General features: G+C 43.3%; 1 long non-coding RNA gene across 1 annotated transcript in view; it reads right to left on the bottom strand.

Moving 5' to 3' along the window:
• Window positions 1-24,777, bottom strand: part of LOC143793708 (uncharacterized) — a 65,478-nt gene that overhangs the window by 597 nt on the left and 40,104 nt on the right. The window contains exons 2-3 of the long non-coding RNA XR_013220211.1: window positions 18,816-18,977; window positions 1,590-1,622 (exon numbers count right to left, since the gene is read on the bottom strand). This is a non-coding gene — a long non-coding RNA (uncharacterized LOC143793708). The remainder of the gene's footprint in view (window positions 1-1,589; window positions 1,623-18,815; window positions 18,978-24,777) is intronic.

Genomic DNA, 24,777 nt, shown 5'->3' with positions numbered 1-24,777 from the left:
TGTGTGTTACTTTCAACTAATGTACTTTACTCTGTGTCTTTATTACGTTTCACTCTAGGGTTAGGAGTGGATATGTCTTATAGATACCTCTCCATTACTAACCCCTGGGCTTGATGTCAGCTTACAATACAAAGCTGACATCAATCCCAATACTATTACTCCCCACTTACCACAGCACCAGAGAAAATGATGAGCGGAGGCTAAGCAGCAAAATTGGCACATCTAAAGAATGTGCCATTTCTGGGGTGGCTGAGAGCTGATGTTCTTAGTCTGGAAGGGGGAAAATATCCATAGCCCCTTTCTAGGCTATTAGTATCAGTCTGCAGCTGTCTGCCTGATCTTTTCTGGTTATCATCTTTTTTGTGGAAAGATTTAGCATGGGAAGCTTCATGGGTATTACCCCCTTCCCATTCTATAAACATCAGCCCCCAGCTGTTGGCTTTCCCTCAGCTGGTTATTAAAAGTTAGGGGGGCCACACACATTTTTTCTTTTACGAATTTAATTATGAGCTAAGTACATGTATATTATATATCCCAATTACATCTATCCATTTATCTGTCTATCTATCTATCTATCTATCTATCTATCTATCTATCTATCTATCTATCTATCTCTCTATCTATCTATAATAATTAAAGAAAATTTGGCAGTACTACTAAAAAAAATGGGTGCAGTTAAACCTGTTAAGGTGATATTCAAACCTTCAAAGTAGAAAATCAGAAAAAAACAGGCAGCATTCCAAAAATCAAAATGAAAAACCGTGGCATTACTAATCCATTAGCAGCAATGTTTCAGCAGATTTATCTGCCTTTCTCAAGAAGTGGACAAACATCAAGTGAACATTTAAATAGTGTTTCCACGGTATACATCCATCAATTATGTAAAACAGTGTTAATTAACACTTCAGGTGCTCATACCAGCACATTCAGTGATACATGTGAACAAGTCACCCAGTTGATATACATCTGTTTCTAAAGTGCAGCAGAGTAATAAAGTGCTAGTGAGTTCATACAAAGAAAGATACCATATTCATATGGGGGTACTAAAAACAGTCACATTACAGAAAAAAATCTTACTATACATCTATGTTAAAGACACCTCCATCACCCACGCTGCTTATTCATTGCTGCACTGAGCATGTCTGTGACGTCTCCTCGAAACCAACCAATCGGTACAGTGTGCATGAGCATGCACAGTGTTCATCTTCCATGGCCACCATTTTGCTTATGGGCAAGTTTTCCCACAACATTCTGGCTCACAATACATGCATGCTTAAATATAAATCAATTAGACCACGTAGGTCATATTAAGAGCGCAACTAGTCCTTAGGAGCAGAGGATAGGACGTTATGGATGGATTACATCCACACTTCCTCCGCATCTCCTAGGAGCCTTATGCACAGTATAATCATATGAACAAAAGCCTCCAAAGCAAGAATACTCCACTCCATAGCATTCCATATATCATGGCCCTTTAGAGAACGCAACTGCAACCGCATAAGGCAGCACGGGAGTGTCCAAAAAATACTTCTTAATTAAACATTTTTTTTTCAATATTATTACATTATATACATAATAATAGTACTCACCATACTTCCATGGATATTTTCTTTTTCCCATATCTGAAAAAAGGCAAAAATAAAAACATGTGAATATATGTAATAAAATACATCGTAAAATATGTTACATAAAATATTCCACAAGCTCATATACAGAGAATCAAAGCATTCGGCTCCCATATCAAGGAGGGATTTATACTATTGAATGTAATTTAAAGTCAATATTAAGTCCTCCAGGCTTGAGAGTCTTAAGCTCATAAATCCACCTGAGTTCTAACTTTTTGAGAGTCTCCGTGCTGTTACCACCTCTCCTATGTATGGGCACATGGTCAATAATACGGAATCTCAATTCCTTTTCTGAATGACCTTTTTCACAAAAGTGCTTAGGCACATGTAGGTCATTTCTTTCTATACGAATATCACATCTATGTTGGTTGAGACGTATTTTAAGATCACAAGTCGTCTCGCCAACATAGTACTGTGGACAAGGGCATTGGCACATATAAATCACATACTCAGATGAGCATGTCAGGTAGTGTTTAATCTTAATTTCTTCTCCTGTTGCTGGATTGGGGAAGGAAGGGCCTTTTAGCATCTGTAAACAGTTGACACATGAGAGGCACGGAAAACACCCTCTCCTTTGTGTCCCTGCCATTGATGTTTGTATAACCTTTCTAAGAGGACCTACATCAGATTTCACCAGTTTATCACAAGGCATTTGCTTCTCTGCTACACCATAATTGGGGGATTTTGGATCTCACTTACCCCAGGATGTCCCCTACTCAGGGTTGGCCAATGTCATCTGATGATTTTTGAAATAGCGTCACTCTCTTCACAATACTCACTAACAAAAGGATTTCTTTTTGCACTATTTTGTTCCTTTTGTACAAATATATCCTTGCTCTCCACATTGTTAGCCTTAGCGCTTTGTCTATCCAGAATCTTTTTTGAATAACCATGCACTCTAAACTTAGTTTCCATTGCATTTAAGGTCATATCCCACAATTCTTTTTGCCCTTAAGGACTGTCCATAAAGTATCGCCTCTAACATCTTTTTAGCTAGGGTGATGACTTGAAAAATGTAAAACATTGTTCCTATCGTTTTTTTTTTTTAGAAAAAAGTCCTGTACTCATTTTTACCACTTCTGTGATCAGAAGCAAATCAATAAATTATAGTCCATTCTTAGAGCTTTCCATTGTGAAATTTACAGTTGCATTAATCATGTTCATATACTCCAAAAACATTTCAAGCTCGGTTACAGTACCACGGTTTTTCATTTTGATTTTTGGACTGCTGCCTGTTTTTATCTATATCTATATTTTTGATTATTTATCTACGGTACCTATCTATAGCTGTGTCTAACTTGGTGCTATCAGGGTTTCCACAAACACTAGTAAAAAATACATAGGAGGAGCATTGGGTTTACAGGTTATTACTAGAGATGTGCTAATATATTTGAAGTTAATTGAATTTGCCTTAACATTATCTCCGTCAAGATGGAGGTATTTTCGCTATTGCGTTTTTGTTTTTTGCTCCCCTTCTTCCCAGAGCCATAAGTTTTTTTATTTTCCCATAAATATGGCATGTGAGGGCTTGTTTTTGTGGGATGAGTTGTACTTTTGAATAACACCATTGGTTTTAACATATCGTGCACTGGAAAACATGAAAAAAATTCCAAGTGCGGTTAAATTGCAAAAAAAGTGCAATCCCACATTTGCTTTTTTTTATTTTTTTTACTATGTTCACTAAATGCTAAAACTGTAAAACTGACCTCTCTTTGTGATTCTTCAGGTCATTTCGAGTTCATAGTCAAGCAAATAAGGCAGCACACTGCAGCGCTGAAACATGCAAACATGAAACACGAAAATTGAACTGCATTACTGCACTAGAAATATGAAAAATGAGAGCGTTTAGCGCATAAAAATGGCCAATTTTATGTGTACCTGGTAGCCACTTTACGGCATCTCTCTTATACCAGGTCCTAAGCCTTCCTTTCCTCGCTGAGAATAAACGTCTCCATCTGAATGGGTACCTATGAAAACCTCTTCTTAGACTAACATTCTCACTTTCTGTGGAGGGGTAATGGACCTGTTGCACTTAAAACACCTGTGGCTAGGAGGCGGAGTGCTCGTTCAGAAGGCGAAATAATACATTTGAAAAAACTGACCGTCACATCCAAACATAGACTAAGTGTGAACAGGTGCTGAACATAGAGTCACCAACTCTTATATAGTCAAGCAAATAAGGCAGCACACTGCAGCGCTGAAACATGCAAACATGAAACACGAAAATTGAACTGCATTACTGCACTAGAAATATGAAAAATGAGAGCGTTTAGCACATAAAAATGGCCAATTTTATGTGTACCTGGTAGCCACTTTACGGCATCTCTCTTATACCAGGTCCTACGCCTTCCTTTCCTCGCTGAGAATAAACGTATCCATCTGAATGAGTACCTATGAAAACCTCTTCTTAGACTAACATTCTCACTTTCTGTGGAGGGGTAATTGACGTATTGCAATTAAAACAAATTTCGAGTTCATAGACACTAAACATGTATAGGTTCTTTTTGGTGGTGAAAATTAATTTCAAACTTTGAAAAAAAAAAAAATCACGCCATTTTCACATAAGCATAATTCTGTTATTTTGACTTTTTTTCTTTCTGCGCCTTTTAGCAATCAGGTTAATCCTTTTTTTATTGATACATTGGGCCATTCTGAAGGTGGCAATACCAAATATGTGTATGCTTGATTTTTTTATTGTTTTATTTTGAATGGGGCGAAAAGGGGTGATTTGAACTTTTATATTTTTAGAAACATTTATTTTACTTTTGGCACGCTTCAATAGTTTCCATGGGAGACTAGAAGCTGCCATAATCCAATCATCACTTCCACACACAGGCGATGATCATATCACCTGTATGTAGCAGAATTACTCACCTGCTATGAGCGCCGACCAACGGGCAGCGCTCATAGCAATCTAGTAGTGACAACCATAGAGGTCTGCACTAGAACTCTGGTTGTTATGCCAACCCATAGGTGACACGCGATGACGTGATGGAGGTTACCGATGGTCGGATTTCTGGCACACTTGCTGGAAGCGATTGTTAAATGCCACTGTCGGAGTTCATGGGTTAACAGATGAGGGAGTATCGCGACTCCTCCAACCACTGTTAGCAGCACATTTCAGCTGTTCAGAACAGCTGACATGTGCCTGAAAAGATGTGGGCTCACCGCCGGAGCCCACATCAATGGAGGGAGTCCAACATCGGTGTAATATTACGCCCGATGTTGGAAAGGGGTTTAAAAAAATGATTTCTCCAGAATCAATATTTCATTTTGCAATTTGCTTTGTGTGAATTCAGTGAAATGGTGATGACCATCAATGTTTTTATCTCCTTAACCCCTTAACGACCGCCGATACGCCTTTTAACGGCGGCCGCTAAGGGTACTTAAACCACAGCACCTTTAATTAACGGTGCTGTGGAAAAAGTGAATAGCGCCCCCCAGAGTTGGATTTTCTCTGGGGTCTCGGTTGCCGAGGGTAGCCGATACCCCAGAGAACATGATTCGGGGTTTTTTTACCGACCCCCGAGTTGCGATCACCGGTAATTAACCATTTACCGGCGGTCGCAACAAAAAAAAAAAACGTGATGTGCCGTTTAATTTCTCTGTCCTCCGATGTGATCGCACATCGGAGGACAGAGAAATAGGGTCCCCGATGGCCCCCAATAGCCCCCCGATACTTACCTACCTCCCCCGGTGCTCCTCGTGGGTCCCCATGGGCGCCGCCATCTTTTTTCCGGGAAAAAATGGCGGGCGCACGCGCAGTACGCCCGCCTCCCGGCACCCGGAAGATCTTTGGGGTCTCGGCTGCCGGGGGAAGCCAAGACCCCAAAGAACATGATCGGGGTCGGTTTGCACCAACCCCTGTTTTGCGATCGCCAGTAATTAACAGTTTACCGGCGACCGCAAAAAAAAAAAAAAAAAGCGATCTGTATTTCTCTGTCCTCTGATGTGATCACACATCAGAGGACAGAGAAATAGGGGGATTCGGGGACCCTAACATACTCACCCGGTGTCCCTGGGTCCTCTTCTGTCTTCTCCTGCCAGCCGGCTTTTTCCTTATGGCGGGCGCATGCGCAGTGCGCCCGACATCTGCTGCCATCTGCCGGCCGGCAGGAGAAGACGAGTTGGGGCTAAAATTAGGGTTAGGGTTAGGGTTAGAGTTAGGGTTAGAGTTAGGGTTGGAGTTAGGGTTAGAGTTAGGGTTAGGGTTAGGGTTAGAGTTAGGGTTAGAGTTAGGGTTAGGGTTAGGGTTAGGGTTAGGGCTAGGGTTAGGGCTAGAGTTAGGGTTAGGGCTAGGGTTAGGGTTGGGGCTAAATTTAGGGTTAGGGTTAGCGACGCATTGCGACGGATTGCCACATGTCGCATCCGTCGTGCGACGGATGCGTCGTGCTTTGGCGGACCGTCGGCACAAAAAAAGCTACATGTAACTTTTTTGTGCGACGTGTCTGCCATTTCCGACCACGCATGCGCGGCCGGAACTCCGCCCCCGCCTCCCCTCACAATGGGGCAGCGGATGAAAAAACAGCATCCGCTGCACCCGTTGTGCGGCGCTTACAACGCTAGCGTCGGTACGTCGGCCCGGCACACTGCGATGGGCCGAGTACGACGCTAGTGTGAAAGTAGCCTTAGGCTTCTATCACACTTGCGTCGGTATGGGGCGGTCGCAATGCGTCGGCCCGACGTACCGACGCACGTTGTGAAAATTGTGCACAACGTGGGCAGCGGATGCAGTTTTTCAACGCATCCGCTGCCAAGTCTATGTCCTGGGGAGGAGGGGGCAGAGATACGGCCACGCATGCGCGGAAATGGCGGACGCGACGTACAAAAAAAAGGTTACATTGAACTTTTTTTGTGACGACGGAGCTAAAGTTATGGTTAGGGTTGGGGCTAAAGTTAGGGTTAGGGTTGGGGCTAAAGTTAGGGTTAGAGTTGGGATTAGGGTTTGGATTAGGGTTGGGATTAGGGTTACGTTTGGGATTAGGGTTAGGGGTGTGTTGGATTTAGGGTTTTGATTAGGGTTATGGTTAGGGTTGAGATTAGGGCTGTTTTGGGGTTAGGGTTGTGATTATCGTTAGGGTTGTGATTAGGATTATGGATCGGGTTAAGATTAGGGTTAGGGGTGTGTTGGAGTTAGGGTTGGAGTTATAATTTGGGGGTTTCCACTGTTTAGGTACATCAGGGGGGTCTCCAAACACGACAGCCAATTTTGATCTAAAAAAGTCAAATGGTGCTCCCTCCCTTCTGAGCTCTGCCATGCGCCCAAACAGTGGTTTACCCCCACATATGGGGCATCAGCGTACTCGGGATAAATTGGACAACAACTTTTGGGGTCCAATTTCTCCTGTTACCCTTGTGAAAATAAAAACTTGGGGGCTAAAAATCTTTTTTGTGGGAAAAAAAATATTTTTTTATTTTCACTACTATGCATTATAAACTTCTGTGAAGCACTTGGGCATTCAAAGTTCTCACCACATATCTAGATAAGTTCCTTAGGGGGTCTAGTTTCCAAAATTTGGTCACTTGTGGGGGGTTTCTACTGTTTAGGAACATCAGGGGCTCTGCAAACGCAACATAACACCCACAGACAATTCTATCAAAGTCTGAATTCCAAAATGGCGCTCCTTCTCTTCCGAGCTCTGCCGTGCGCCCAAACAGTGGTTTACCCCCACATATTGGGTACCAGCATACTCAGGACAAATTGGACAACAACTTTTGGGGTTCAATTTCTCTTGTTACCCTTGTGAAAATAAAAATTTGGGGGCTAAAAAAATCTTTTTTGTGGGAAAAAAAAATATTTTTTATTTTCACTACTATGCATTATAAACTTCTGTGAAGCACTTGGGCATTCAAAATTCTCACCACATATCTAGATAAGTTCCTTAGGGGGTCTAGTTTCCAAAATTTGGTCACTTGTGGGGGGTTTCTACTGTTTAGGTACATCAGGGGCTCTGCAAACGCAACATAACACCCACAGACAATTCTATCAAAGTCTGAATTCCAAAATGGCGCTCCTTCTCTTCCGAGCTCTGCCGTGCGCTTAAACAGTGGTTTACCCCCACATATTGGGTACCAGCATACTCAGGACAAATTGGACAACAAATTTTGGGGTCCAATTTCTCTTGTTACCCTTGTGAAAATAAAAATTTGGGGGCTAAAAAAATCTTTTTTGTGGGAAAAAAAAATATTTTTTATTTTCACTACTATGCATTATAAACTTCTGTGAAGCACTTGGGCATTCAAAGTTCTCACCACATATCTAGATAAGTTCCTTGGGGGGTCTATTTTCCAAAATGGGGTCACTTGTTGGGAGTTTCTACTGTTTAGGTACATTAGGGGTCTGCAAACGCAACATAACGCCCGCAGACAATTCTATCAAAGTCTGCATTCCAAAATGGCGCTCCTTCCCTTCCGAGCTCTGCCGTGCGCCCAAGCAGTGGTTTACCCCCACATATGGGGTACCAGCATACTCAGGACAAATTGGACAACAACTTTTGGGGTCCAATTTCTCTTGTTACCCTTGTGAAAATAAAAACTTGGGGGCTAAAAAATCTTTATTGTTAAAAAAAAAATATTTTTTATTTTCACAACTCTGCATTATTAACTTCGGTGATGCACTTGGGCATTCAGAGTTCTCACTACACATCTAGATAAGTTCCATGGGGGGTCTAGTTTCCAAAATGGGGTCACTTGTGGGGGGTTTCTACTGTTTAGGCACATCAGGGGCTCTCCAAACGCGACATGGCGTCCGATCTCAATTCCAGTCAATTTTGCATTGAAAAGTCAAATGGCGTTCCTTTGCTTCCGAGCTCAGCCATGCACCCAAACAGTGGTTTACCCCCACATACGGGGTGTCGGCGTACTCAAGACAAATTGTATAACAACTTCTGGTGTCCATTTTCTCCTGTTACCCTTGGTAAAATAAAAATTTGGAGGCAAAAAGATCATTTTTGTAGAAAAAATGCGATTTTTTTATTTTCACGGCTCTACGTTATAAACTTCTGTGAAGCACCTGGGGGTTTAAAGTGCTCACCACACATCTAGATAAGTTCCTTAAGGGGTCTAGTTTCCAAAATGGTGTCATTTGTGGGGGGTCTCCACTGTTTAGGCACATCAGCGGCTCTCCAAACGTGACATGGCGTCCGATCTCAATTCCAGCCAATTCTACATTGAAAAAGTAAAACGACACTCCTTCTCTTCCAAGCTCTGTGGTGCGCCCAAACAGTGGTTTACCCCCACATATGGGGTATTGACGTACTCAGGAGAAATTGCACAACAACTTTTGTGGTCTAATTTCTCCTGTTACTCTTGTGAAAATAAAAATTTGGGGGCAAAAAGATCATTTTTGTAGAAAAAATGTGATTTTTTATTTTCACGGCTTTACGTTATAAACTTCTGTGAAGCACTTGGGGGTTCAAAGTGCTCACCGAATATCTAGATAAGTTCCTTAAGGGGTCTAGTTTCCAAAATGGTATCACTTGTGGGGGGTTTCCACTGTTTAGGCACATCAGGGGCTCTCCAAACGCGACATGGCATCCGATCTCAATTCCAGCCAATTCTGCATTGAAAAAGTCAAACGGTGCTCCTTCACTTCCAAGCTCTGCGGTGCGCCCAAACAGTGGTTTACCCCCACATATGGGGTATTGACGTACTCAGGAGAAATTGCACAACAACTTTTGTGGTCTAATTTCTCCTGTTACCCTTGTGAAAATAAGAATTTGTGGGCGAAAAAATCATTTTTGTGAAAACAAATGCGATTTTTTATTTTCACGGCTCTACGTTATAAACTTCTGTGAAGCACTTGGGGGTTCAAAGTGCTCACCACACATCTAGATAAGTTCCTTAAGGGGTCTAGTTTCCAAAATGGTATCACTTGTGGGGGGTTTCCACTGTTTAGGCACATTAGGGGCTCCCGAAACGCGACATGGCGTCTGATCTCAATTCCAGCCAATTCTGCATTGAAACAGTCAAACGGTGCTCCTTCACTTCCAAGCTCTGTGGTGCGCCCAAACAGTGGTTTACCTCCACATATGGGGTATCGGTGTACTCAGGAAAAATTGCACAACAAAATTTGTGGTTAAATTTCTGTTTTTACACTTGTGAAAATTAAAAAAATGGTTCTGAAGTAAAATGTTTGCAAAAAAAAGTTAAATGTTCATTTTTTTCTTCCATATTGTTTCAGTTCCTGTGAAGTACGTAAAGGGTTAATAAACTTCTTGAATGTGGTTTTGAGCAGCTTGAGGGGTGCAGTTTTTAGAATGGTGTCACACTTGGTTATTTTCTATCATATAGACCCCTCAAAATGACTTCAAATGAGATGTGGTCCCTAAAAAAAAATGGTGTTGTAAAAATGAGAAATTGCTGGTCAACTTTTAACCCTTATAACTCCCTAACAAAAAAAAAAATTGTTTCCAAAATTGTGCTAATGTAAAGTAGACATGTGGGAAATGTTATTTATTAACTATTTTTTGTGACATATCTCTCGGATTTAAGGGCATAAAAATAAAAATTTTGAAAATTGCAAAATTTTAAAAATTTTCGCCATATTTCCATTTTTTTCATAAATAATCGCAAGTAATATCGAAGAAATGTTACCACTAACTTGAAGTACAATATGTCACGAAAAAAGAATCTCAGAATCAGTGGGATCCGATAAAGCGTTCCAGAGTTATAACCTCTTAAAGTGACACTGGTCAGAATTGTAAAAATTGGCTCGGTCATTAAGTACCAAATTGGCTCTGTCACTAAGGGGTTAATATATTGCAATCATATTATAGAATAGCAAAAAGCGAGAAATAGAAAAAGGGCACCAAACTGTTGACTGCAGTCTAATCAGTCCTATGAAGCACACCACATAATTATGTGCAAGGTGGTACATGAAAATGTGTTAAGGACCAAGTGTGTTCAATATTGAAAAAAGAAACAGTACTCACTATTCTTAAAATAGTTAATGTCCTTTATTAAACGTGGTGGGACAATCCTTTAACATACAGCGGGAGCTGGGAAGTGAAGCTAAACGGCTGTTGCCCTTTTACACTTCCTCGCTCGCCCTCCATGTTGAAGGATTTTCCCACCACATGGAATAAAGGACATTAACCTTTTTTAAAAACCAATTGTGAGGGCTGTTTCTTTTCTCAATATTATATTATTGAGTACTTTGTACTTACAATTGCTCATTTTGCCTTTCTACCTAGCTAATTATTCTCTTTTCTCTGCTCTATGTACAAATAGGAAGTATCCTTTTCCTGCAAAAATCTGTCACAATCAATTTTTGGATATGTGGCAGTTCTGGTTCTACTATGATATAAATGTAGTTTTTTTTTCCTTTCAGGCCAGTAGGGGTTAATGTCAGTCTCCCTTGCTGGCAGCTTGCTGCAACTGCAGAGTTGCTAGGTCAGCTGATGTGGGTGGTGGTCATTCCCACCATCCTTTAACTGGTCACCTAATGCATCAGCTGACTGTTGGTGATAGAGTTATTCTATGGAGACCAGCATTGCAGTTACAGATCTCTGGTGTCAGCGCTGTATCAGTTATTTCTGGAGTTTAGGTTCTGCTTACGTGTCCTCTGTGGTGTGGAGCTTGTAGTGGAGTCTGGAAGATAATTGTTGTGTTGTTTCCTTGTCTGCCTTGTGCTTGTCACCCCCTTGTGCAGTACCATCTGCAGTGGTGATGCTAGCTCACTGTTATGATCTGGTGGCCTAAGAGCAGCATGAGACGTACTCTGGAGAAGGTGGTACCTGTACTGACCGCAGACCCTGAACTTAACACCGCAACTAGAAGTAGCCGTGGAATGTACCTATCACTCCCTAGACGTCTCGACACAGCCGGAGGACTAATTACTCCTAGAGATAGAAAAGGGAAAACTATCTTGCCTCAGGGAAGATCCCCAAAGGATAGACAGCCCCCCACAAATATTGACTGTGAGAGAAGAGGGAAAAAACATACACAGACTGAAATCAGAATTTAGCAAAGGAGGCCACTTCTAGCTAAATAGAAAGGATAGGACAGAGTACTATGCGGTCAGTATTAAAACACTAGAAAATATCCACCACAGAAAATACAAAATATCCACAGCTAACTAAAGATATGGAGGGTGCATATCGTGCACTGGAAAACATGAAAAAAATTCCAAGTGCAGTTAAATTGCAAAAAAAGTGCAATCCCACATTTGCTTTTTTTTATTTTTTTTACTATGTTCACTAAATGCTAAAACTCTAAAACTGACCTCTCTTTGCGATTCTTCAGGTCATTTCGAGTTCATAGTCAAGCAAATAAGGCAGCACACTGCAGCGCTGAAACATGCAAACATGAAACACGAAAATTGAACTGCATTACTGCACTAGAAATATGAAAAATGAGAGCGTTTAGCGCATAAAAATGGCCAATTTTATGTGTACCTGGTAGCCACTTTACGGCATCTCTCTTATACCAGGTCCTACGCCTTCCTTTCCTCGCTGAGAATAAACGTATCCATCTGAATGAGTACCTATGAAAACCTCTTCTTAGACTAACACTCTCACTTTCTGTGGAGGGGTAATGGACCTGTTGCAATTAAAACAAATTTCGAGTTCATAGACACCAAACATGTATAGGTTCTTTTTGGTGGTGAAAATTAATTCCAAACTTTAAAAAAAAAACCTTCATAGGAACATGACGGGAAGACAACCAGACCAAATCCCCAACCCGAAGCCAGGAACCAACACACCGACGACGGTTAGCAAAACGCTGAGCCCACTCCTGAGACAACACCAAATTGTCAACAACATGAGCCCAAATTTGCTGCAACCTGTCAACCACAGAGTCCACCCCAGGACAATCAGAAGGCTCAACCTGCCCCGAAGAAAAACGAGGATGAAAACCAGAGTTACAAAAGAAGGATGAAACCAAGGTAGCAGAACTAGCCCGATTATTAAGGGCAAACTCGGCCAATGGCAAGAAAGCCACCCAATCATCCTGATCACCAGACACAAAGCATCTCAAATAAGTTTCCAAAGTCTGATTAGTTTGCTCGGTTTGGCCATTTGTCTGAGGATGAAATGCGGAAGAAAAAGACAAATCAATGCCCAGCCTAGCACAAAAGGCCCGCCAAAACCTAGAAACAAACTGGGAACCTCTATCGGACACAATATTCTCCGGAATGCCATGCAAACAAACCACATGCTGAAAAAACAATGGAACCAAATCAGAAGAGGAAGGCAACTTAGGCAAAGGTACCAAATGAACCATCTTAGAAAACCGGTCACAAACCACCCAGATAACCGACATCCTCTGGGAAACCGGAAGATCCGAAATAGAATCCATAGAAATATGCGTCCAAGGCCTCTCAGGGACCGGCAAAGGCAAAAGCAACCCACTAGCGCGGGAACAGCAAGGCTTGGCCCGCGCACAAGTCCCACAGGACTGCACAAAAGAACACACATCCCGTGACAAAGAAGGCCACCAAAAGGACCTACCAACCAAATCTCTGGTACCAAAAATCCCAGGATGACCAGCCAACACAGAACAATGAACCTCCGAAAACACTTTACTAGTCCATCTGTCAGGAACAAACTGTTTCCCCACTGGACAGCGGTCAGGTTTATCAGCCTGAAATTCCTGAAGAACCCGTCGTAAATCAGGGGAGATGGCAGAAAGAATCACCCCTTCCTTCAGAATGCCGACCGGCTCAAGGACCCCAGAAGAATCAGGCAAAAAGCTCCTAGAGAGGGCATCAGCCTTAACATTCTTAGAACCCGGAAGATACGAGACCACAAAATCAAAACGGGAGAAAAACAGGGACCATCGGGCCTGTGTAGGATTCAGCCGTTTGGCAGACTCGAGGTAAATCAGATTCTTATGATCGGTCAAGACCAAAATACGGTGCTTGGCCCCCTCAAGCCAATGTTGCCACTCCTCAAATGCCCACTTCATAGCCAACAACTCACGATTGCCGACATCATAATTGCGTTCCGCAGGCGAAAACTTTTGAGAAAAGAAGGCACACGGTTTCATCAAGGAACCAGCAGAATTCCTCTGATACAAAACGGCCCCTGCCCCAATCTCAGAAGCGTCAACCTCAACCTGAAAATTAAGAGAAACATCCGGCTGATGCAACACAGGGGCAGAAGTAAATCGGCGTTTAAGCTCCTGAAAGGCAGAAACAGCCGCAGAGGACCAATTCGTCACATCAGCGCCTTTCTTCATCAAATCGGTCAGGGGTTTAACCACACTGGAGAAGTTGGCAATGAAACGGCAATAAAAATTAGCAAAGCCCAAAAATTTCTGAAGGCTCTTCATGGATGTGGGCTGGATCCAATCATGAATGGCCTGAACCTTAACCGGATCCATTTCTATAGATGAGGAAGAAAAAATGAAGCCCAAAAAAGAAATCTTCTGTACTCCAAAGAGGCACTTAGACCCCTTCACAAACAAGGCATTATCACGAAGGATCTGAAATACCATCCTGACTTGTTTCACATGAGACTCCCAATCATCTGAAAAAATCTAAATATCATCCAAATATACAATCATGAATTTATCAAGATAATTCCGAAATATATCATGCATGAAGGACTGAAACACAGATGGAGCATTAGAGAGTCCGAATGGCATCACAAGGTATTCAAAATGGCCTTCAGGCGTATTAAACGCAGTTTTCCATTCGTCACCCTGCTTAATACGAACAAGATTATATGCCCCTCGAAGGTCAATGTTAGTAAACCAACTAGCCCCCTTAATCCTAGCAAACAGATCAGAAAGCAAAGGCAAAGGGTATTGGAATTTGACCGTGATCTTATTCAAGAGGCGATAATCAATACAGGGTCTCAAGGAGCCATCTTTTTTGGCAACAAAAAAAAAACCTGCTCCCAATGGTGAAGAAGATGTCCGAGTATGCCCCTTCTCCAAGGACTCCTTAACATAGCTCCTCATGGTGGTATGTTCTGGCACAGACAGGTTGAAAAGTCGGCCCTTAGGGAAATTACAGCCTGGAATCAAGTCAATAGCACAATCACAGTCCCTATGCGGTGGAAGGGAACTGGACTTGGGCTCATTGAATACATCCTGGAAATGTGACAAAAACTCAAGAATTTCAGAAGAGGGGGAGGAGGCAATTGACATCAAAGGAACGTCACCATGAACCCCCTGACAACCCCAACTAGTCACAGACATAGATTTCCAATCTAATACCGGATTATGCACCTGTAACCATGGGAAACCCAGCACAATAGCGTCATGCAAATTATGCAACACCAGAAAACGACAATATTCCTGATGGGCTGGCGCCATGCACATGGTCAGCTGTGTCCAAAACTGAGGTTTATTTTTAGCCAACGGTGTAGCATTAATGCCCCTCAAAGGAATAGGACTCTGCAAAGGCTGCAAGGGGAAACCACAATGTCTGGCAAATTCTAAGTCCATTAAGTTTAGAGCGGCGCCTGAATCCACAAATGCCATGACAGAAAATGACGATAATGAGCAGATCAGGGTCACAGATAACAGAAATTTAGGTTGTACAGTACTGATGGTAACAGAACTAGCGATTCTCTTGGTACGCTTAGGGCAATCAGAAATAACATGAGCAGAATCGCCGCAGTAAAAACACAACCCATTCTGATGTCTGAATCCTTGTCGTTCAGCTCTAGACACAATCCTATCACACTGCATAGGCTCAGGACTCCGCTCGGAAGACAATGCTATAGTGTGCACAACTCTGCGCTCGCGCAAGTGCCAATCAATCTGAATGGCCAGAGACATAGAATCACTCAGACCAGCAAGGTGTGGGGAACCCCACCATAACATCTTTAACGGATTCAGAAAGACCCTTTCTGAAAATTGCCGCCAAGGCATCCTCCTTCCATTTAGTCATTACAGACCATTTTCTAAATTTCTGGCAATATGATTCTGCTGCTTCTTGACCCTGACACAGGGCCAACAAGGTCTTCTCAGCATGATCCACTGAATTAGGTTCATCATACAATAACCCAAGCGCCTGAAAAAAGGTGTCTACATTAAGCAACGCCGGATTCCCAGGTTCCAGGGCAAATGCCCAATCCTGGGGGTCACCACGCAGCAGAGATATAACAATTTTAACCTGCTGGATGGGATCACCAGAGGAATGGGGTTTCAGAGCAAAAAACAGTTTACAGTTATTTTTGAAGCTCAAAAATTTGGACCTGTCCCCAAAAAACAAATCAGTTGGAATTCTAGGCTCTAAAACCGGAGTCTGAACGATATAATCGGAAATACCCTGTACTCTAGCAGCAAGTTGATCCACACGAGAAGCCAATCCCTGAACATCCATACCAGCGCCGAACTCCTGAGCCACCCAGAGGTAAAGAGGGAAAAAAAAAACACAACAGACTACAGAAAAAAAAATGGCTCTGCACTTTCCTTCCCTTCTTCTGAGATGCGGTTAACTCATTGTTGGCCAGTTGTACTGTTATGATCTGGTGGCCTAAGAGCAGCATGAGACGTACTCTGGAGAAGGTAGTACCTGTACTGACCGCAGACCCTGAACTTAACACCGCAACTAGAAGTAGCCGTGGAATGTACCTATCACTCCCTAGACATCTCGACACAGCCGGAGGACTAATTACCCCTAGAGATACAAAAGGGAAAACTGTCTTGCCTCAGAGAAAATCCCCAAAGGATAGACAGCCCCCCACAAATATTGACTGTGAGAGGAGAGGGAACAAACATACACAGACTGAAATCAGAATTTAGCAAAGGAGGCCACTTCTAGCTTAATAGAAAGAATAGGACAGAGTACTATGCGGTCAGTATTAAATCACTAGAAAATATCCACCACAGAAAATACAAAATATCCACAGCTAACTAAAGATATGGAGGGTATATCTGCATCTCCAGAGATACCAGCTTGGCTAAACAAATCCTTATACAGACCAAGCTGGACAAGACAAAAACATGGAAAAGAACTGAACAATAAGGCCACAGCATGTGGACAGCAAAAATCAAGGCCAGAACTTATCTTTGTTGAAATGAACAGCAAAGCAGGAGAGACCAGGCAGGGATGTGAATCCACCGGGAACAATGGACAATTGGCACTGACTAAAGGGTCAAGCAAGACTAAATAGCCCAGTCAGAATTGCAAAAACTGAACACACCTGATAAATGCTGCGATTCAGAGTCAGCAGTGCTACCACTTATAACCACCGGAGGGAGCCCAAGAGCAGAATTCACAACAGCTCACTTGCCGGCCAGTTCTCTAGCCAGGACAGTGCGAGGTGACAGCTGTTCAAGGTACAAGGTTCTTGGCGATGGTGGTGGGGGAAGGACCCACTTAGGGCAATAGGGGAGTGCAGGGACAGGCTTTGGTTGGAGTTCAGGAGGTGTCCATCGTTCATTCCCTATCGGTAGGGCTTTCCTCTCGCCATTTCCATCCCGTTAAGTGTGTGCTGTGCCGTCCACTGACCGACCCCGTTGAGTCATTACATTTTGTGACATTATTATTCCCTTCAACTCCTGACGCTGCTTCCCCCTTTCACCTGCTAGAAACTTTTGCAGTGTCATATGATTCATGCAGGTAAAATTGATCTCCTGTTGCTTAGAAGGGTTCAGCTAGTTAGTTTTTAAATCATGTAAAGTCATAGAACTAATGGAAGAGAGAAGAATTAAGTGGGTAGAATGGCAAAATGAGCAATTGTAAGTACAAAATGCTATGTAATATGTTAGCAATATACTTAGAGGATAAACATTTTTATGGGAAAGCTTTTTTAAATACCACACCATTTACTTGTCCCATTGCCAGAGCACACTGTTTGGTACTCACTACATCCATTCACATCTTCTGCTTCAGTCTTCACTCAGTGTTAGTGTTCTGGTGCTGGGTAGATTTGACATGTCATGATGAGTATTGCCAGTTGACTAATAAGTTCCTTGGGCAATGTGTCTCATGATATTACGTCCTTCATCACCCAAGTTACTGCCTAGACCCCAGGCAATGTGTGTTGTGATGTCATAAAGTCCATGATGTCTAATTATTACTCTGCAGACTGAAAATTGTGGAATAAGCTGCAAAATGAGGTGCTGAACACCAAATAGTCGGCTGACAGGTGTGTGGCAAGGTGGATATTTTTTTGGGCACTAAATAATAAGGAACATTCGATTCACTTTTAATAACTTCAATGAAAATCAAATTTACCTGCCATATTCAAGTGATCTGCCAAACTTATATTTTGGCAGATTCGCTCATCTCTATTTATCACAGTACACATTAGAGCTCATTCAGATTAGTCTGAAGCAGACTGATCTCAAACAGTTCATAGTAAGCACACGCAAATATAGTGACCTATTAGGCTATTTTTACATACAAGATATTTGTTGCAGAAATTACTACAACTGAAAAGCATTTTTTTTTTACATGGGCGAGTTTTGGATACAAGTACATGGATTTCTGCAAGTCAAATTCATGAGTGGACCAGATTTGATACATGTGAACGTAGCCTTGGGAAGGCTTTTTCTGCTTGCAACCCTTTTTGTCAGGAAGCATGGAAAACCACTGCTAAGGAGGACTTTGTGGGGAACCAAGTTTTAGGCTGGCATCATACTTGAGAGTTCAATGAGATAATCTCATGTGAGTCTCTCATATCAGGTCCTGGCATTGAAATACATGCAGCCGCACAATCCATACCCAAGTGCTGGTGGCAGTGCTGGGACTTGATGCGAGAGACCCGTGTGAGTTTCTCGCATTAAACTCTCAAGTGTGACCCCAGCCTTATGGTAATTAATATGCAACCCATTGATTTCAATACATGTGTGTGAGTGTGTGTGAGCAGTGTGTGTGTTCCTTTGCAAGTATGGCCCACCTCTGCCATAATATTGCAACTCATGATGCTAATGGCTTTCCCAAGAGGGGGAAAAAGGCCAACAGTGTGTCGATGGCTCAAGGGGGCATGTACACTTCTCCCACCAACTGATGAAACACTCTGATGTTCTGAAGTTTCACATCTCGTTTGTGGATCCTGGAGCTTGTGATGTTGCTGGTTGGGGCAGAGGAGGTACAGGTGGATTACCTGCTGCTGGGTGCTGATCCTGAAGCTGGGGCATGAGAGGATAGTTCTGGTCTTACAGTTGCCACCTTTTCAGGAATTCGTAAACCAACTAGGCGTCATTTGTATTGGCCACCACAATTTGAAGTTCATAACTTGCTCCCAGATTGACTGGCCTGGAAATGTCCTGCATAAAACTTACCAGGTTGCAGCAAAATGCCTTTTGACAATGTTCCCTATCTTTGTTCAGGGGAAGCGATGTGGTGACCCGTATAGCCCAGGTGTCTAGAAATGTAGTCAGGATCCTCCTGCTCCTGCTGCAATGGGAAATGGTGTCAGCTTGATACTTTTTGTGCTTACGAATCTGAAAGGGCAAAAAAGAATCACAATAAAAACATTATAAACATTAAGCACGTTGCAACAATGCAATGCACAGCAGCTAATCGATCTTAGGGACACTGATCAATAACTGGGTCTAGAAATTGGAACTAGTCCAGGTACAATTAAGGCTTTTTATTCAAGAGTGCAGAATCTCATTTGATGTGCTATAGTCACTTGCAACGGTATTGGTAATGGTAGCTCTGCCACAGTTTGTTCACATCAGTCACTGCAAATAAATGGAGAGACTAATAAAAGCACAACATATTACACAAATTATTATTATTATTATTATTATTTATTGTTATAGCGCCATTTATTCCATGGCGCTTTACAAGTGAGGAGGGGTATACATAATAAAAACAAGTACAATAATCTTGAAGAATACAAGTCATAACTGGTACAGGAGGAGTGAGGACCCTGCCCGCGAGGGCTCACAATCTACAAGGGATGGGTGAGAATACAGTAGGTGAGGATAGAGCTGATCGTGCAGCGGTTGGTTGATCGGTGGTTACTGCAGGTTGTAGGCTTGTCGGAAGAGGTGGGTCTTCAGACTCTTTTTGAAGGTTTCGATGGTGGGCGAGAGTCTGATGTGTTGTGGTAGAGGGTTCCAGAGTAGGGGTGATACGCGAGAGAAATCTTGTATACGATTGTGGGAAGAGGAGATAAGAGGGGAGTAGAGAAGGAGATCTTGTGAGGATCGGAGGTTGCGTGTAGGAAAGTACCGGGAGATGAGGTCACAGATGTAAGGAGGAGACAGGTTGTGGATGGCTTTGTACGTCATGGTTAGGGTTTTGTACTGGAGTCTCTGGGCAATGGGGAGCCAGTGAAGGGATTGACAGAGGGGAGAGGCCGGAGAATAGCGGGGGGACAGGTGGATTAGTCGGGCAGCAGAGTTTAGAATAGATTGGAGGGGTGCGAGAGTGTTTGAGGGGAGGCCACAGAGCAGGAGGTTGCAGTAGTCAAGACGAGAGATGATGAGGGCATGGACTAGGGTTTTTGCAGATCCTTGGTTGAGGAATGAATGGATTCGTGCAATATTTTTGAGTTGAAGTCGGCAGGAAGTGGAAAGGGCTTGGATATGTGGTTTGAAGGAGAGATCAGCATCAAGGATAACCCCGAGGCAGCGAGCTTGTGGGACTGGGGAGAGTGGGCAGCCATTTACTGTAATGGATAGGTTCGTTGGGGGGGTCACGTGAGATGGGGGAAAGATGATGAATTCTGTTTTGTCCATGTTAAGTTTCAGAAATTTAGCGGAGAAGAAGGATGAAATAGTGGACAGACATTGAGGGATTCTGGTTAGTAGGGAGGTGATATCTGGTCCAGAGATGTAGATCTGTGTGTCATCAGCATAGAGGTGATACTGAAAGCCATGAGATTCTATGAGCTGTCCCAGGCCAAAGGTGTAAATGGAGAAGAGCAGGGGCCCAAGGACTGAACCTTGTGGGACTCCGACAGAGAGGGGGCGAGGTGAGGAGGTGGTGTGTGAGTGGGAGACGCTGAATGTCCGGTCTGTTAGGTATGATGAGATCCAGGATAGGGCCAAGTCTGTGATGCCAAGGGATGAGAGGGTCTGTAATAATAGGGAATGGTCCACTGTGTCAAAGGCAGCCGACAGGTCGAGGAGGAGGAGAACAGAGTAGTGTCGCTTGCTCTTGGCGGTTAAAAGGTCAGTGGTGACCTTAGTTAGGGCAGTTTCAGTGGAATGGTGTGACCGGAAGCCAGATTGTAAGCGGTCAAAGAGGGAGCAAGAAGAGAGATGGGAGGACAGTTCAAGGTAGACGTGTTGTTCCAGTAGTTTTGAGGCATAGGGGAGAAGTGATATAGGGCGATAGCTAGATACAGAGGATGGGTCAAGAGAGGGCTTTTTGAGGATAGGTGTGATGGAGGCATGTTTAAAGCTTGAGGGGAAAACACCATTTGTTAGTGATAGGTTGAAGAGATGGGTTAGGGTTGGGATGAAGATTGTGGTGAGGTTTGGGATGAGGTGGGTTGGGAGCGGGTCAAGTGCACAGGTGGTGAGATGCGATCTTGAGAGTAGAGTGGCGAGTTGATCTTCTGTAATGGTGGAGTAGTTGGTTTTGGAGGTGGAGGGTAGGGAAGTTGGGAGGAAGGGCTCTGGGGCTTGTTGACCAAAACTGTCTCTGATGTTATCAATCTTCTGCTTGAAGAATGAGGCAAAGTCTTCAGCAGAGATAAGTGAGGAGGGAGGAGGTGCTGGGGGACGGAGGAGAGAATTGAAGGTGTTGAATAACTGTTTAGGGTTGTGAGACAGGGAGGATATGAGAGATGAGAAGTAGGTTTGTTTAGCTGTGGCGAGTGCGGTCTTGAAAGTAGTGAGGGACTGTTTGAATGCGATTAAGTGGTCGTTGGAGTGGGATCTTTTCCATCTGCGCTCAGCAGCCCTGGAAGCTTGCCTCAGTTCTTTGGTCAGGCTGGTGTGCCAGGGCTGTCTGTTGATTTTGCGAGCTTTGGTATGTGTAAGTGGGGCAGCAGATTCCAAAGCTACAGCTATTGTGGTGTTATATAGAGCGGCAGCGTCATCCGCATTGTGTATGGAACTTATGTCTGTGAGAGGGAGGAGGGATTCAGAGAATGAATGTAGGTCAAGATGTTTAAGATTTCTGCGAGGGTGTGAAAGTTTGTGGGGTGGGGACTCTAGACATGGAGTGGAGAGAGATGAGAATGTGAGAAGGTTGTGGTCAGAGAGAGGAAGAGGCGAGTTAGAGAGGTTAGATAGGGAGCAGAGGCGGGTGAAGATGAGGTCCAGTGTGTGACCATCTTTGTGAGTGGCTGCAGAAGACCATTGAGTGAGGCCGAAGGAGGAAGAGAGAGATAGAAGTTTAGTGGCAGCTGAGAGGGAAGTGTCAATGGGTATGTTGAAATCGCCCATGATGATAGTGGGGATGTCCGCAGAAAGGAAATGAAGTAGCCAGGTGGTGAAGTGGTCAAAGAAGGTGGTGGCTGGCCCTGGGGGGCGGTAAATGACAGCCAGTTGGAGGTTGGAGGGGGAGTAGATGCGCACAGAGTGCACCTCAAAGGAAGGGAGGGTAACAGAGGGTGGCAGTGGGATTGGGGTGAAGGAGCAGTTATCTGACAGGAGAAAACCAACTCCTCCACCATGCTTGCTGCTGGGGCGGGGTGTGTGAGAAAGGTGGAAGCCACCGTAAGAGAGTGCAGCAGGGGAGGCCGTGTCAGAAGGGGTGAGCCAGGTTTCGGTGATGGCGAGGAAGGAAAGTTTGGTAGTAACAAAAAGATCATGGATGTAGGAAAGCTTGTTACAGACAGAGCGAGCGTTCCACAGAGCTCCTGTTAGTGGGACTGGGGAAGCGGGGGCTGGGCGAATGGGTATAAGGTTAGAGAGGTTACGGAAGTTTGTGATGGAGCGTGGATGGGAGGTAGAAATGACTGTGGTAATATGGTGAGGAGGACCAGGATTTGGAGAGATATCACCAGCAGTGAGAAGGAGCAGAGATAGTGTTAGCAGGTGGGAGCAGGAGAGAGCGTGAGGGGGCTGCCTGTGCTTTGAGACAGAGGATTGTATGTTAAGGAACAGTTCTGAGGAGGAGGTGGGATGGATGGGGAGGATTGAAGAGGAGATGAACAGTTCCTTACTTGGTGTGGGGATTGGGGGAGGTTGCAGAAAGTGAAAGATTATAGGGGTAAAAGTGACAACAAACAGAAACATTGTTTGCAGTGATTGGCCAGTTACCTTCAGTTCCCTTCAGGTTCAATTCAGGTTTTAATTCTAATGTAATCCACACTTTTAGAACACACTTCTAGAAATCACACAGCAGACTAAAGACCTGCAGACTTGTGCTATGCAATATATGGAAAACTAAGTGATTTTGGACAACTTTCTGTTGTGTTTTGCACGAACAAAGTTTGTGGTTCTCCAGGCAAAAATGGGATATCAGTGGACATGTCCCCTCTAATTCAAGTATCTAACTTATCAGGGCAACTTAGAATTCTCTTGTTGTTTTGATTATGTCTATTCTATTTTGACTACTTATATGTTTGGCAGAATAAAATTCTATACATAGTACCGTATATAAAAGCCGTTCTTACTGAGTGCATTTTGAACTTCTATTTTGCTGCTCTTATAATTTGGGAATAGCCTGAGGCATATCTCAGACCACATGCAAGGTGGCTGACATGCCACAGTACAGGTTTATCCTGTATTAGAACTATAAGTGGCTTGACATTTCTGTTCCTCGGCATGTTGGGCTTTTTGAGTCTGTGGAGGCTTGTGTCTTTTTGGGGGTATGTCTTGGTTGCAAGGAGGCTTCTGGCTAGGAACATTCTGTGGACGATGCAAGTTCCTGGTTCTTTTGAGTTGTGTTGTGTAAAAAAAGGTACACCATATGGATGGTTCATGTGGCAACTAGTCTTGAGCGATAACGTCCGATATTTGAAAGTATCGGTATCGGATTGGATCGGCCGATATCCAAAAAATATAGGATATCGCCGATACCGATACCCGATACCAATACAAGTCAATGGGACACAAATATCGGAAGGTATCCTGGATGGTTCCCAGGGTCTGAAGGAGAGGAAACTCTCCTTCAGGCCCTGGGATCCATATTCATGTAAAAAATAAAGAATAAAAATAAAAAATATCGATATACTCACCCCTCCGGCGGACCCGGGACCTTAGCGGTGTAACCGGCAGCCTCCGTTCCTAAGAATGCAGTGAGTGAAGGACCTTCGATGACGTCGCGGTCACGTGAGCGGTCACATGAGCGGTCACGTGACCAATCACAAGACCGCGACGTCATCGCAGGTCCTGTACACTCACTGCATTCTTAGGAACGGAGGCTGCCGGTTGCACCGCTAAGGTCCCGGGTCCGCCGGAGGTGTGAGTATATCCATATTTTTTATTTTTATTCTTTATTTTTTACATGAATATGGATCCCAGGGACTGAAGGAGAGTCTCCTCTCCTCCAGACCCTGGGAACCAAACACTGGGAACTTCCGATTCCGATTTCCGATATCACATAAATATCGGAACTCGGTATCGGAATTCCGATACAGCGAATATCGGCCGATACCCGATATTTGCAGTATCGGAATGCTCAACACTAGTGGCAACTGTTTTTTTTCCCACACCCATGGACTTGCATTGTCAAGTATTGTCCTATACACGCAGTCACTCACTGGGATTCAGCTGAGAAAGAATACGCGGATCTGCATTGCCTCATTGAATAACATTGGTCCTAGTGCAATGCCGTTTTTTCTCTCATTGCACATGTCCGATTTGTACCCTAGTGTGAGCGAATCCTTACACGGAGTAGACATCTGCATTGACTATTATCAGAATAAAGTCTTAGAATTTTTTTTTCTAAAATGTAATTAACACTTTTGTAAAACTCTTGCTAAGACCAATTAATCAGAACTTTTTAATGGTAACACTACTTGCCACCTGCAGGTTTTTATTCATCCTGTTATCCTAATTGTAATTAAATGACAATACCTACTACTGTATATTCCCAGTTCCTGATGACAACTGAGTTTCATTTTAGAAAAGTTTTACGTTAATATTAGTTGCTTAAAGTTGAGTTCTATATAAAATAGATTCATGCTCTTCTGAAACTTTGTGTATCAAGTAAACTGAGATGTTCTTTCAGCTTTGGCTGCAATAGAATATTATCTTAAGCTCAAAATAGGTCAGACACAAACAGGCATTCATCCAATCTTCTATGTAGTAAAGATAAATATCAACATTGCTTACATTTTGCCACAGATCTGCCAACATGGTATCTAAAGTAGTGCTAATTAGTGGTTTC

Source organism: Ranitomeya variabilis, chromosome 1 (assembly GCF_051348905.1).
Source record: "Ranitomeya variabilis isolate aRanVar5 chromosome 1, aRanVar5.hap1, whole genome shotgun sequence".
NCBI classification, from domain to species: Eukaryota; Metazoa; Chordata; class Amphibia; order Anura; family Dendrobatidae; genus Ranitomeya; species Ranitomeya variabilis.
This window is presented reverse-complemented; position numbering and strand designations above follow the sequence as displayed.